The sequence below is a fragment of the Dipodomys spectabilis genome, unplaced genomic scaffold (assembly GCF_019054845.1).
Source record: "Dipodomys spectabilis isolate Male_0828 unplaced genomic scaffold, ASM1905484v1 ptg000019l, whole genome shotgun sequence".
NCBI classification, from domain to species: domain Eukaryota; kingdom Metazoa; phylum Chordata; class Mammalia; order Rodentia; family Heteromyidae; genus Dipodomys; species Dipodomys spectabilis.
Window position 1 is genome coordinate 4,263,460 of NW_024870696.1, and position 15,149 is coordinate 4,278,608.

Here is a 15,149-nt window from a genome sequence, read left to right on the forward strand (position 1 = left end):
ATTTTAACATGTCGTTAAAAGAAAACAGCAGAGATAGAATTATAGAGACAGACACAAGATGATACACAAACAAGATTTATTCAATATAAGATGCAAAATTAAGCCAAGTATCAAGATTTCATTTATTTTATTCATGACGATGTAAACAAATAGCTATTTTTGATGCTGAAGGAATTTATGCATATTTCCTTTACCATATTTAAAATGTTTAAATAAAATACTTCATCATGCAATTTTTTCTAACATTTCTCTTATGCCGTATGTATTTGCTTATTCTAGCTATGTGTGTATGGTGCTGGCGTTTATACTCAGGGACTAACACATTCAAGGCAAGTGCTCTACTACCTGAGCCAGGTCCCCAAAAGTTTTTTTACTTTAATTATCTTTCAGATAGCATCTTGACTTTTGTCAGAGTCTGACCTTGGAAATCTATCCTTCTACCTATGTCTACCATGTAGTTGAGATGACAGATGTAATGATATACCATATTAATATCATCTATGAAAAATCACAAATGAGGCATGGAAGGCAGGATATTGAAAAAAAGTATAAATAGTCCAAGTATTATTAACTAAAATATAAACTGATTTACCTGAGTAATTGCTATTAAAATTGTATTAAACCATAATACAAATATAAATACTCAGGTACAAATACTTCCCTAAGTAATACCAATTAAAATACTGCTAAACCAAAATTGCTACAATTGGGATTTCATTTCCTAAAATTTATAAACAAGGAAAGATACTGAAGTTCACAAGATGCTTAAAATATAAAGAAATCTATAGACAAAATTCCCCTGCCTTTGTATGCCTTTGTGTGACAAGGTTTTACAGTTAAATTGTTTATTTCAGTAAAGAAAAGAAACATTGCTATTTACTACATGTCAGTCATTATGCCAAGGACTAAAGAGACAAGCAAGTGAACAAAGGTTTCTAGAGGTTTGCTGACAATTACCTGTTATAGTAACAGGGGTATGAATCAGGAGAGACAAGAACGCTGAGACGGATCTTTGAGGTCTCTCTTTTTTTCTTTCTTTTCCTTTTCTTTTTTTTGTCAGTAGTGGGACTTGAAATTGGGGCCTGGGCATGGTCTCTGAGCTCTTTTGCTCAAGGTTAGGACTCTATCACTTTTAGCCACAGCACCACTTCAAATTTTCTTGCCGCTAATTGTAGACAAGGGTCTCATGGACTTTCTTGCCCAGGCTTGGCTTTGAACTGTAATCCTCAAATCTCAGCCTCCTGAATAGCTAGAATTACAGGCATGAACCACAAGCATCTTAACAGAGAAATTTTGTACAATAGACTTTGAAAGATAATTTAAAGAAGGCTATTGATAGTGAGGGAAGATTTTCAGACAAAGGAATTAGTATGAGTGCATTTAAGAATGACCATTATTTAGCCAGGAGGGGATGGCTCAGACCTATAACCCTAACGACTAACAAATTTGAGACCTGGGAGACTGTGCTTCAAAACCAGGTAAGGCAGAAAATTCATCTAGATTCCAAATTCACTTAACTGGTAAAATGCTAAACGAAAACACAGCCATTAGAAATTAACCCTAGGCAGAGTGAGCGGCCCTGAGTTCAAGTTTTCACGTTGAAACACAAGAATGAGAATTATAACTAATGCAGATGTAACGAAATATGCACAATAAATATGTAGCTACAAAAGCTGATATAATCATGGCGGCATGTCAATTCAGAGGGCTGCTTCATTTTCGCTGAGGTCTTAGATATCACACCGTGGAAGAATGAGATGTACTGCACCATTAGGTAACATTGTGCTGCTGAACTGTAGTGGAGAGGTGACTATAAGGAGCCATATCTGCATCCCTGGTTCATGAAGGGCTCCTGGTACAGGTTCTTAAAAAATACAGTTATTAAATTTTGACTCTCAGGCTGGGCACCTGTGGCTCATGCCTGTAATCCTAGCTACTCAGGAGGCTGAGATCTGAGGAATGAGGTTCAAAGTCAGCTAAGCCAGAAAAGCCTTTTGGAGATTTTTATCTCGAACTAACCACTCAAAACCCAGATTTGGAGCTGTGACTAAATGTGGTAGATCTCAGGGACAGTGTCCAGGTCCTGAATTAAAGCTAACCAAAAGGAAAGAAGGAAGGAAGGAAGGAAGGAAGGAAGGAAGGAAGGAAGGAAGGAAGGAAGGAAGGAAGGAAAGAAGGAAGGAAGGGGAGAAAGAAGGGGGAAGGAAGGGGGGAAGGAAGGGAGGGAGAGAGGGAGGGAGGGAGAGAGGGATGGAGGAAGGGATGGAGGGAAGAAGGAAGGGAGGGAGGGAGGGAGGAAGGGAGTGAGGGAGGGAGGGAGGAAGGAAGGAAGAAAATTGACTCTCAAGGTGACTCTCAATGTGGGATTATGCCACAAATGTTATAGATTCTAGTAGTATAATTGTTCCAAACAGATGACCCTACCAAAGGCCTATTTCTGATCTAGCTCCCTTGCATACAGAGAGAAAGAACAAAGAGCTGATGTATAAAAATGCTGAATGCTGAGTGAGTCTTTGTTGCATCCATGGTGTATCTATGATCCCATTTCCAGACCCAGCAAACATCAGCCTTTGATGTTGTTGTTGTTGTTTTGTGGTAGGGGCTTTTTACAGTATATATTAGATAAAAATTCATAAGTAAGCTCATATCAGTTTACAATTTTGCCAAAACTTTATTGTGTAGAGAAAGTTGAAGGACTTAAAAATTCAAATAAAAAATACTTTAAGGTCATTTTATAATTGATATTTAATATTACTGCATCATAAGCAGAGAATACAGCCTATGGATATGTTTGTTTATTGTGCATTTCCTAATTTGTAAAATGTATTGATGTTCTCTTCAGGAAAAATACAGTCCATTTTGCAAATGTCAGTAAATGAAATGTACATAAAAATAATGTATGGAACACATCAGTTTCCATTATTGTGCTTAAGAATGTGTTTTTGCATGTTACTTTTTGTAATCCTATGTGCATAAATTCTGCTTTACTTCTATGGCTTTTTGGTATATAAAACCACTGTTGCTAATTTGCTATTGAAATTTCTATCTCATGGATACAGATTTGTCTTTTAAAATCATTTTCAGTTTATCTTGACTTAAAAAGAAGTCAAGCATATTTCCTATTTATTCTTGTTTTCAGTCTCTTATTATGGATGGGAAATTTTAAGTAGATTGCAAAGCGGTAATATACTTGTACCAGTATTAGATACGTTCTTTATCATGTAGTTACTGAGCGTTATATTGAAGTAGAACTATTTTTATACCTTTGAAAATGAGAGGAAATTAAGTAATTAAAGATGAAAAGTAGACCTTGTATGAGATCTGGCTGAAAATGATCATTTATTATCTTTTGTTGTGCTACTAACAGAAATCCAACTAAACTGCCAAATGAATAAGCAACAGTTATAATTTTTCACCCACTGAAGTTCCTGATGTACTGTTTCAGTGCTAAGTAATTTAGTGTCTTAGTGCTGTTTACAGAAAACTGCATTTTCTTTCTATATCAATGTGAATTATTTTCTCATACTCTAGTAGCAAATGAAGGTTTTTGAGGGAAAAAAACAAATACAGAAAAAACATTTTGTTTCCCAGGTTGCCATAAGAGAAAGAGAAAACTTGAGTAAATTGTTCTTGAAAAGCAAAGAAAGAGAAAACTTGAGTAAATTGTTCTTGAAATGCAAAGATAAGTCACACACACACACATACACACACACACACACACACACACTTACCATAGCCAATCATGGAAATACTTATTTGGCTCTCTTTGCAACACTACCTCCTAGATCTCCAGGTAAAATCATTTTTCTCAATTACTACTTTCCATGGTTCAGTTGAGTGAACTAATATAAAAAGTTAACCCCAGTGCCAACATAACACATCTAGGAATTACATACGGATATTTTACAAATAAACTTTTTGAAGACAGGAAGGCCCAAAGAAATGTAGATGCATGCTTTCCTTCATTTGTAATAGGATACATTTATGATATTAGCAGGGATCTCAATAACCCAATCTCTAGGTATATATGTCCATGTATAATGAATCATATCAAAATGAATTCCAAGATTTAGAAACAGAAGGTTTTCATTAAGTATTGTTTGCAATTATTTTTTTATTTGTATTTATTTTAGTTTTCTGTAAACTTTGTGTTGTATATGTTTATCTGGTTTGTGGAAAGGAAAGGGAATCACAGAAACAACAGGACAAAGAATGAACAAATTCAACAATATTCACTGGACACTATGTTGGAAATGAACTTTACAACTTGAGGAAGAAGAAAGTGGGGAGGGGAAAGTGGGAGAAAAAGAGGAAGGAGACAACTGTGTTCAAAAGGAAATGTGCCCATTACCTTACCTGTAACTGTAATACTCCCCACCCCCATTAATCACCTTTACAATAAATACTAATAAAATAAATAAATATAAGCTTATTATCTCACTGTGTTGACTTTTCAAATGCACTAAGCAAATGTATGCTATTACAGGTACACAAACAATTACTTTTTTTTTTCTGGCAGTAGGGCTTGAACTCTGGGCCTGGGCATTGCTCCTGAGCCCTTCAGCTCAAGGTGAATACTCTACCATTTGAGCCACAGTGCCATTTCAGGTTTTCTGGTGGTTAATTGGAGAAAAGAGTCTCGCAGAATTTCCTGCCTGGGCTGGCTTTGAACTGCTATCCTCAGATCTCAGCCTCCTTAATAGCTAGGGTTATAGGTGTGAGCTACTGGTGCCTGGCTACACGCGCAATTCTTAATAATCTAATGCATGCAAATAAAAATAAAAGTCAAGGGGAATTTACTTAGTAAAACCTCATACTGTAAAATTAAAAAAGAAAACTCAGAAGTGTTATAATTCACCAGATTTTCAAGGCTCTTGGCTATAATCATACCTACTCAAACAAACACAACATCTACAATGCATCAATTAAAAAAGAAGAACCGCAGTGGATGTAGGAGTTTCTGAGTTTAAACTATTGTGCCACTGTTTAAAATAATTAATCAATTTTTGTTATTACAACCAAATATAACAGAGTGGGAAAATTATAGAGTCAAGGTTTTTATAGCTCATGTTTCCACAGGCTGGTTAGTATAAGAGTAAACATTAGCAGATTCTCTGGTAACAAACTACTGATGACTGTAGAACTCTGAGATGCCCTGAGTATCAGATTACAAGACAGTAAGACAACACTTGCCCACATTTCTTTCTTTCTTTTTTTTTTTTGTCGGGCATGGGGCTTGAAATCTGGGCCTGGGCACTATTCCTCAGCTCTTCAGCTCAAGGCCAGCGCTCTAACACTTTAGCTACAGCGCCACTTCCGGTTTTCTGGTGGTTTATTGGAGATAGGAGTCTCACGGTCTCTCCTGCCCGGGCTGGCTTTGAACCACGATTTTCAGATCTCAGCCTCCTGAGTAGTTAGGATTACAGGCGTGAGCCACCAGCACCCGGCATCATTTATTTCTTTTAAGGCATTAACTGCATTATGATCCATTTACCAGTAAATGATCTTAATTATTCCCAGCCACCAATGCCCTCCTACTTAAACATTATTAATGTTTGACTTAGATGATCACCTTTATTACTCATTAAATTTAAGAGTTATAGTCAAATGGTAGTAACAAGAAAATTAAATTAAAAATCAAAAATATAGTATGATTATTTGGGTTTTGGACAGCTTAAGATTGGTATATTCCATATAAGCAACATACCACTGAACTACATCCTTCAGTGTTGCTTTTCTAGGATGTTCTCTCGCTAAATAAATTAGATGTCCTCTCAAGCACTATCTCCCTGCCTCCATCTCCTGAGTATTGTAGGTCAGTGGCATGATGCCCGTTGATAGTTTCAACCATAATGTTGTTCTCAAACTGAAAGGTGAGCATGCAGCTAGTTGTAATTTTGGCACATTTTTTATTTGCATCTAAAAAATGCTTTGCACAAATATTCTAATTTATCCCACCATGATTTTTTACTTACTTTGGTATTATGTGAAAATTGTGAGTGAAATTTAACTGTACTTTGCATTTTTCTAATCACTACCTGACAACTTGGCAAGTGCATTTTATTTTTTATTTATTTATTTATTTATTTGTCTGTCATGGGGCTTAAACTCAAGGCTTGGGCGCTATCGCTGCGCTCTTCAGCTCAAGGAGAGTGCTCTACTGCTTGAGCCGCAGCGCCACTTCCGGTTTTCTAATGGTTTATTGGACATAAGAGTCTCACAGACATTTCTGCCCAGGCTGGCTTTGAACCGTGATCCAGAGATACCAGTCTCTGGAGTAGCTAAGATTATACGTGTGAGCCACCAGCACCCGGCAAGTGCATTTCTTAAACTAATAGTCTTGCTGGAAATGGAGTACTTGTTCATATCTCACTGATGTTCAGAGCAGTAACTATTTGCTTCTATTGAGTAATGGCAATTGGTAAGTGCAACTGAAAAACAGAATGCTTAATATTGCTTACATTTCAGTAATTCATAGGAGAGCTAAATATTTCTGCAGCATTTATTCAGAATAGCCTTAGAAGGAAAAGAAGTTGCTTTCCATGCATGCCAAACAGGATGAACTCAGAAACACTTAACTGTCAATACATTGCAAATTGTGTGTATGATATTAGCAATCCACCCTTCATGAAAATCTATAGAAATAATGGCAACAAGAGCGAGGTTATATTGTGATTTTATTATGGACCATAATCTCTGATTATGTAACATGAATAATTTCATTGTGCTTGTCAATATCTCACAAAAGAACATATAGGCAATACGAGTACTAAATCTACAGTGCTTAATACAAGTTCAACAAAATGCAATTTGTACCAGTCACCGGTGGGTCATACCTGTAATCTTAGCTATTCAGGAGGCTGAGATCTGAGGATTGAGGTTCAAAGCTAGCCAAGGAAGGAAAGTTCGTTAGATTCTTGTCTCCAATTAACCACCAAAAAACCGGAAGTGGTCTTGTGGCTCAAGTAGTAGAGCACTAGATTTGAGCTGAAGAGCTCAAGGACAGTACCCAGGCCCAGAGTTCAAGCCCCATGACAGACAAAAAAAAAAAGAAGAAGAAGAAGTGATTTGTTTAATTCTTAAATATAATTATTTTAAGTATATATTTTCTGCATTCTTTTTATACATTGTGTCTTTCATGATACTGGATTGGAAGTTATTCCAGAAACAATGCTATCATCACAACCAAGTTCAATGCAGCATTGTTTATTTTTAATGCATATTTTTAATTGTAAAGATACTGTACAGAGGGATTACAGTTACATGAATAAGGTAATTTGTACATTTCCTATCAAGTATTATCACCTCCTCCTTTTTTCCCCCTACCATCCCTTCCTGTCCCACCTCCCCAACACCTCCCTCCCCACAAGTTTTAAAGTTCATTGTCAAAGTAGTGTCTTGTACATTTCATTGTTACAATGGGTCAACTTGTATCCTTACTGCAGCATTTTGTTATTTCCATTCCTCTTCCTGAACTAAAAAAATGTATATACATAGCTAGATATGGAACCAACCCAGATGCTCCTCAGTAGATGAATGGATCAAGAAAATATGGTGTATATAAATACCATGGAATTCTAAGCCTCCATCAGAAAGAATGACACTGCCCCATTTGTTACAAATGGAAAGACTTGGAAAAAATTATATTAAGTGAAGTAAGCCAGGCCTAGAGAAACATAGGTCCCATGATTTCCCTTATCTTCAATAACTAGTATATGTCTAGGACAAGCAGAAAGGGTCAAAAGCTATGTACACATGACCATATAAGATAATACTAAGCAAAATGAATACCAAGATAGGGACACAAGAGGTTTTATCTTTGCTGCTGTTGCAGCATTATTTATTGTAGCCAGGATGTAGATTCAGCCCAGATGCACCTAAGTAGACAAATGAATCAATATATATGTATGGAATTTTACTCATACATCAGACAGAATAATATAATATAATTCATAAAGAAATGGAAAGATTTATAAAAATTATATTAAGCAAAGTAAGCCAGTCCCAGAGGAACATAGATTGCATGGATTCTCTCATTTGTAGTAGATAGACTGTTACTATCAATCTACAAATAAACACACTGGACGGTAAAAGAAAACCAAACTTCACTAGGATAGGATAAATTATACAGGTCTTGAGATATTCACACACAGTGAAACAAAAAAGAGATTTTCTTAGGACAAAAGATTGAACAAATGCAGCCGTGGTACTCACTAGACACTATGTTGAAAATGAACTGTACAACTTGTGGGTAGGGATGAGAGGGAAAAACTGGAAGTAAGCAAGAGAAGGAGTGACATTGTTCAAAAAGAAATTTACTCTTTATCTGACTTATGTGAATTGAGCCCTTCTTTACATTATTTTTATAATAACAATTAAAAAACCATGCAAATAAAAATGAGCATGTAGAAGAAAAGATATAATAAAGATTTTATGTTGGTGTTTGGGGGGGAGGAGATGGGAAGGGATGGGAAGGGGAAACAAAGGAGGAGGCAACAATGCTTGATAAGAAATGTACTCATTATCTTGCCCATGTAATTGTAACCCCTCTGTACAGTATTTTCACAATAAAAAAAAAAAGTTGGATGGCTGGGTCACAGGGGAGCTCTATGTAGAGTCTTTTGAGGGTTCCCTTTTGGCTACATCCTCTCTAGCATCTGTTGTTATTAGATTTCTTGATTATAACCATTCTAACTGGGGTGAGGTGGTATCTCAATGTTGTTTTGATTTCATTTTTTTTTTTTATGGCTAGAGAAGTTGAGCATTTCTTCATTTGTCTATTGGCCATTCTACTTTCCTCTTCAGAGCAGTATCTCTTTAAGTCTTTTGCCCACTTATTTATCGGGCAGTTGTTTCTTTGAGGATTTGTTGTTGAGGATTTAACCTGGAAAACATTATATTAAGTGAAGTAAGCCAGGCCAAAAGAAACATAGGTGCCATGGTTTCCCTTATTTGCAATAACTAGTATATGTGTAGGAGAAACATAAAAGGTCAAAAGTTATGTATATATGAACCCAGAGATAGGGACACAAGTGGTTTTATCTTTCTTGATGTTGTATTTAATGTATTTATAATGTATTATATGATTTATTTTTATTTCTTTTGTGTAACTCCTTTTTCACTGTATGTGATTCCGGTGACCTGTATCTTGTATATACATTTTCTTAATTTGGGAAGGGGAAGGGAAATAACAAAATGCTGAAATAAAAATACAGGTTAAGCCAGGCGCTGGTGGCTCACGCCTGTAATCCTAGCTACTCAGGAGGCTGACATCTAAGGATCACAGTTCAAAACCAACACCGGGCAGAAAAGAATGTGAGACTCTTATCTCCAACTAAACACTAGAAAACTGGAAATGGCACTGTGGCTCAAGCGGTAGAACGCTAGCCTTGAGCTGTAGAGCACAAGGATAGCGCCCAAGCCCAGAGTTCAAGCCCCAAGCCCGAAAAGACAAAAAAAAAAAAAAAAAGACAGAAAAAGAATACAGGTTTGACCCTTTGTAACGATGAGATGTACACTATGTTGAAAACGAACTTTACAACTTTGGGGGGGAGGGGAGGGAAGATTTGGGGACATGGGGAGGGAATGGTAAGGGAAAAACAAAGGAGGAAGTAACAATGTTCCATAGGAAATGTACTCATCACCTTTCTCATGTAACTGTAACCCCTCTGTATAGTATTTTTACAATAAAAAATGATATAAAAGAAGGGAATGAGGGGCTGGGAAGGTGGCTCAGTGGTAGAGCTTGCCTTGCATGCCTGAGGCTCTGGGTTCGATTCCTCAGCACCACATAAGCAAAAAGGAAAAAGCTGGAAGTGGCTCAAGTAGTAGAGCGCTACCCTTGAGCTGAAGAGCTGAGGGACAGTGCCCAGGCCCAGAGTTCAGGCCCCACGACCCAACCCCCCCCCCCAAAAAAAAAAGGGAATGAGGAAAACACAAAAAAATACCAATGGAAAAGTATTTTAGTATCACTGCCCAACAAGAAAGGTCGGCATAAAAGGAAGGATAGATAAACTCAATCTTCATCTGTAGTGAATGAAAATGTTTACTTCTCCAAAGTCTCTTTATCACTCTTAGATGGGGAATTTTGGAAACTAAAGTTGTGCTAGATATCTTACAAACAATTGATAACTTTGCTGCCTTTGTTAAATTAAAAGTCCCATGGATAATATAGAAATTGTCTAGTTATTGATGTTTATCTTCCTTTGCTCTAGAAAGTATTCATAACAATTAATACAAATTCTCTGATGTGGCTGCCAATATTGTGTGCGATTATCATTTGATTCAAGTTCCAAGTAAATTGATATAATTATTGATAATCAGAGTTACAAAAGCAGAAGATGTATCGACAACTCAGAAAAGATCACCTGAGACATTCTTCAAATAATGTTCAGAGCAAAAATTAAAGAGCAGGTGGAAGTTTTTTCCAATAGATATGTTCTGAGATTATCTTTTGATATATAGATTACTCTAGTAGCAAAGTACTGACAGGTAGGTGTCAGTATGAGGGTCCCTAGGGAGTGTCATACTTTGGGAGTAGAAGTAAGGGTATCATTTTGAACCACTGAAAAGTCCTGGTTTATCATCAATCAGAAGAGCGAAGATGCACAAGTGGATGATAATAGACTTACTGCATAGTTGCTCCAGCAGTGCACAGTACTGTAATCTAATTTAAGAAAGAAAAAAAATGGAATAAAATGATTGCTCGTTCTCAGAGAGTGCTGCGGAAGCTCTCCATGCTGCTTATGTAAAAACGATTACAATGCATTACAGCCTAGAAACCACAAATAAGTTTGTGTCTTGCAGGTATTTTTTGCTTCCATTTGTCTTGAATATGTGTCTACATCACATAGTGAATATGATGATGTGCTATAATGGTTTTTTTAAAAAATAAAAAACTCAGTATTTATTTCAGTTCCTTCAGCTTTTTTTTTTTTTTTTACCTGAAACAATATAGGGATGGGCACTAAATGTACTGTGATTTCAAACAGGGATATTCACTTTGCTTTTTCAATAATTTTATGTAAATTCTTTGAAAACTCTGGGCAGCATCCCTCTTCTGGAAGACAAGAATACAGAAATATAGAATCTATTTTCAAATATTTTATATTGCCAAGTACAGCTGTTTGTGGTATTTTTTTTAATTTTGATTTTATGGAATCTTGGTCTCCTATGTTGAACTTGGGATCTGGACAGTGGGCTGTGATGAATGAGGCGTTCTCAACTCTATTGTCCATCTTCCCCCAGATGCCCTCAGCGTCACTTTGTGCATCCCCTCCTTAAATGTCCATTTACAGATTTTAGGTCCCATGGTGGAGATATAAACTAAAAAGATCAGCAAAACATGCTTGCGTTAGCTTCAGCTAAGCTTGAACTTTCTAGCCTTCTCAGTCACAGTCTACAAAGCAGATGTATGACAGAAAGTCTTTTTTTTTTCTTTTTTCTGTTTTTCTGTTTTTTGGATGCCTTTCATGGGTTTGGAGGATTCAAGGCCAGACCCTCTTTGTGTTCCAGATAGTGCTCTAACACTTGAGCCGATTCTGAAAAGGTCATTTTCTAAAGGTGGATCTTCTTTCTATCTACATGGTTTCAGCCTTCATATTCAGGTTCTCCTAGGTGCTTGTGGATTTCATAGGTAGAATTGATGTCTACTGTTTTATATGACTATGATATCACTCTCATAAGTCTTTGAGTTACTGTGAAGAACTTACAAGAAGATGTGAGATATGAATACCATATGAAACTAAAATACATGGAATTTTATGGCTATATAAATGAATAAAATGAATAACATAAAATATAATAATGTATATTAAAATAAAGTAAAATAATTTAAATAAGTGTAAAATCTATGATTAATAAATATGCTTTAAAATTAAAATGGAAAACAAATACAATTTAAAATATATATATTAAAATAAATACTATTTTAAATTTCTATGCTATTTTATGTCAGTAAATGATGAGATGTTATTTTAAAAATCAATTATTTAGAATGTACCTTGTTATTCTGATATAGTTATTGTAATAGATATATCATATTTTCTTCTGCCAACTTCTCATTCTGACCTTTGAGAGAAATGTGCGAGAGTAATATTAGAACTAAACAAAATAGAATATTCAGCAAGTATGAGATGAATTTCCCTTTTGACTGTGAATATCATTTAAGTCTTTCGATGTGTGTGTGGGGGGACTAAACTCTAGTATTGAAACCATGCCAATATGTAGAAAATATAATCCAAGAGCTAATGCTCAGGAACAAATTACTTTCCACATTGAAAGGAAGACTGCAAGGTGTGTCCTCAGACAGCTGAGATGCTATTAGTCAAGTGTACAGAATGACTTTCTTCATAGGGGTTTTGTAAGAGATGAATACTAAATTGGCCAGACTACAACAGTCAAATTGTATGTCAGATCAGGAGAAGGCATTTTAGTTTCATGAGCCATTGACTTGGAAAACTGTCTTAAAGGTATTAAGGATAGAAAAGAAAAAAAGAAGCAATAGCACAATAAAAAATAGAATATCTATCACAAAATATGTCAAGAGAGGTGAAAAATAGTCTGAGGCATGCAATCTTAGAAAGAGAGAACTCAATTCATCAGAGAAAACTTCTTATACCTGGCACTATTTTCAACACACACACACACAAAATTTCAATGACAACGTTTTCTCCTTAGTTAAGATCCCAGCATCCAAGGAAGATTATAGTGATGAAATGTTAACTACATAAATGTGTTTTTGTTTTTGGTAGGTTGTGGTGCTTGAATTCTGGGCTTGGGCTCTATCCCTCAGTTCTTCAGCTCAAGGCAAGTGCTCTACCGCTTGAGCCACAGTGCCCTTCTGGTTTTCTAGTGGTTTATTGGAGATAAGAGTCTCACGGACTTTCCTTGCCTGGGCTGGCATGGAACCATAATCCTCAGATCTCAGCCTCCTGAGTAGCTGGTATTACAGGCATGAGCCACCAGTGCCTGGCTACATAAGAGTTTTATGGGCTTAAATTAATATTCTATGTTTAGCTATGCTTTTCTCACATTAAGTTAATTATGTTGTGTGACAATTGTCAACGATAGTACTTCAAAACTTATTAAATAAAAATCACTCTATTAGTAGTGACCAAATTAGTAAGCAAAATAATTATATAGTTCAGAATATGATTCCATATAAATGTATTTTATGACTATAAATTAAATATACATATAGTAAATGTACCCTAAAAATAGAGTGCTTGCTTTATTTTAAATATTCATCCAAAACCAAAAATGTGTTGCATATATTCATACTAACAAAATTGTACTGCCTTTCCAATTATTTTTGGGCATATGAACATAAAAAATATTGAACCAAAGAAAAACTTAAATGGGCTCATAAGTAAGTTTGAGTTATCCTGATTTTTATTGATATCTTGCCACATGCATCTTGAGAAAACAGGAACTTTTTTTCAGGTGCAGTAACATAGTCCAAAATTAATATAGAAACATATTGTAGTAGAGTTCAAGAAATTCTCTGGTGGGCTTTTTTAAATTGTTCAACTGAAAGTTAATTATGCAGAGGGAAGATGAAGTTAAAAACAGTATAATACCTCTGTATGTGTATGTGGATCATGAAAAGACTATAACTATTTAAAGAAAAGCTATTTCCATCTAATATGCTGCCAATTCAAATGAAACTGAAGATTTTAAATTATGCCTCACTTGTTAAGTACAAATATATAATAAAATTAATGTGTAAAGACATGAATTCTATCCTCTTGATAATTTTGCAAGTGATCATATGTATCTCAAAACGTGGTTAACCTTCAATCCATTATTCTATATTAGTGCTTCTTAAAATTATTGTATCAAATTGAATCAAACTGCTAATTTCTCTAGCCTACTCTCTTTACCATAATTGGTATACAAGATTTGAGTCAGCCACAATAAGCATTGAAAATAAGTTATGGATAATATTATGCTCTTAATAATCACAAAATTACTATCTTCTAGTAATGAACTTAGCAGCAATCTCCATCCATATAGCTTGAAAGCAAAATATCACCATTTTGGGGTGAAAGAAAACATTTGAATATGCTGCTTACCCTGCAGTCCCAGCACACATGCCCATGAATGTGGAACAAATGCTCTTTTGTTGAACTACAAGAAAAACAAATGTTCTAGACTGCTGTGCCTAGACAAAACAAAGTCAATTAATAATTAAAATTAAATGTGTTGTCGTAAGTGCATCTGAGTGCCAAAGAAGGTAAATCATGCACACATGGCTTGCATCCATGAGTTTGGGAGTACTTCCTAGAAAATGCCAGATGCTTGACTGATTTGTTCAGTTGTGAGAAAGAAGCCAGTTAGCAAGTTCTTGACACCAAGAGTTGCTAGTAGAGCAAAGAGAATGTAAAAACAAAACAAAACAAAAGTAAGACTTTTGTTTAAAGTGTATTTCAAGTTTGGGGTTTAAAGGAGAAGGGACTGAGAATACATTTGAGGGAAGTCAGTAAGAAAAATAAAATGATACTTTTAGAGATCATATGATCAGATTATTTTTAAGCAAAAGAGATTAAATAGAATGTCAAATTATTTAATTAACTAAAATTATTTAACAAAATAAAATCCTATTGTTAAGAATATTTTTTTTCTCAGAGTTCTTGGTAGATGTTTGAGCATCTCTCTCCTTTGAAGATTGTGCAAAACAATCTGATGAATGAAAAAGAAAACAAGATAATTAATATTTAATCATATAAAAACAATATTTAAATGACAATTAATTTTTTTATATATACCTTGTTCTAGAACTCCTATCTAGTTTCTTTGGGTTAATTTTTAGTGGCATAAATTAATTGTATAAGGGAACTCATTTTGATATTTTTATACACGCATATAATCTGTGAGTTTATTATTATTTTATTATTTTTTGCCAATTCTGAGGCTTGATCTCAAAGTCTGGGCACTGTCCCAATGCTGCTGGCCTCCCTTCCTCCTCTTCTCCTCCCCCTCCCCCTCTTACATTCCCCTCACCTCTTCCTCCACCTCCTCCCTCTCCCCCTCCCCACTCCTCCTTCTCCTCCTCCTCTTCTTTTTATTCTTCATTTAATTTTATTGTTAAGGTGATGTACAGAGGGTTTCCAGTTACTGTAAGGTTATGAGTATGTTTCTGTTGAACA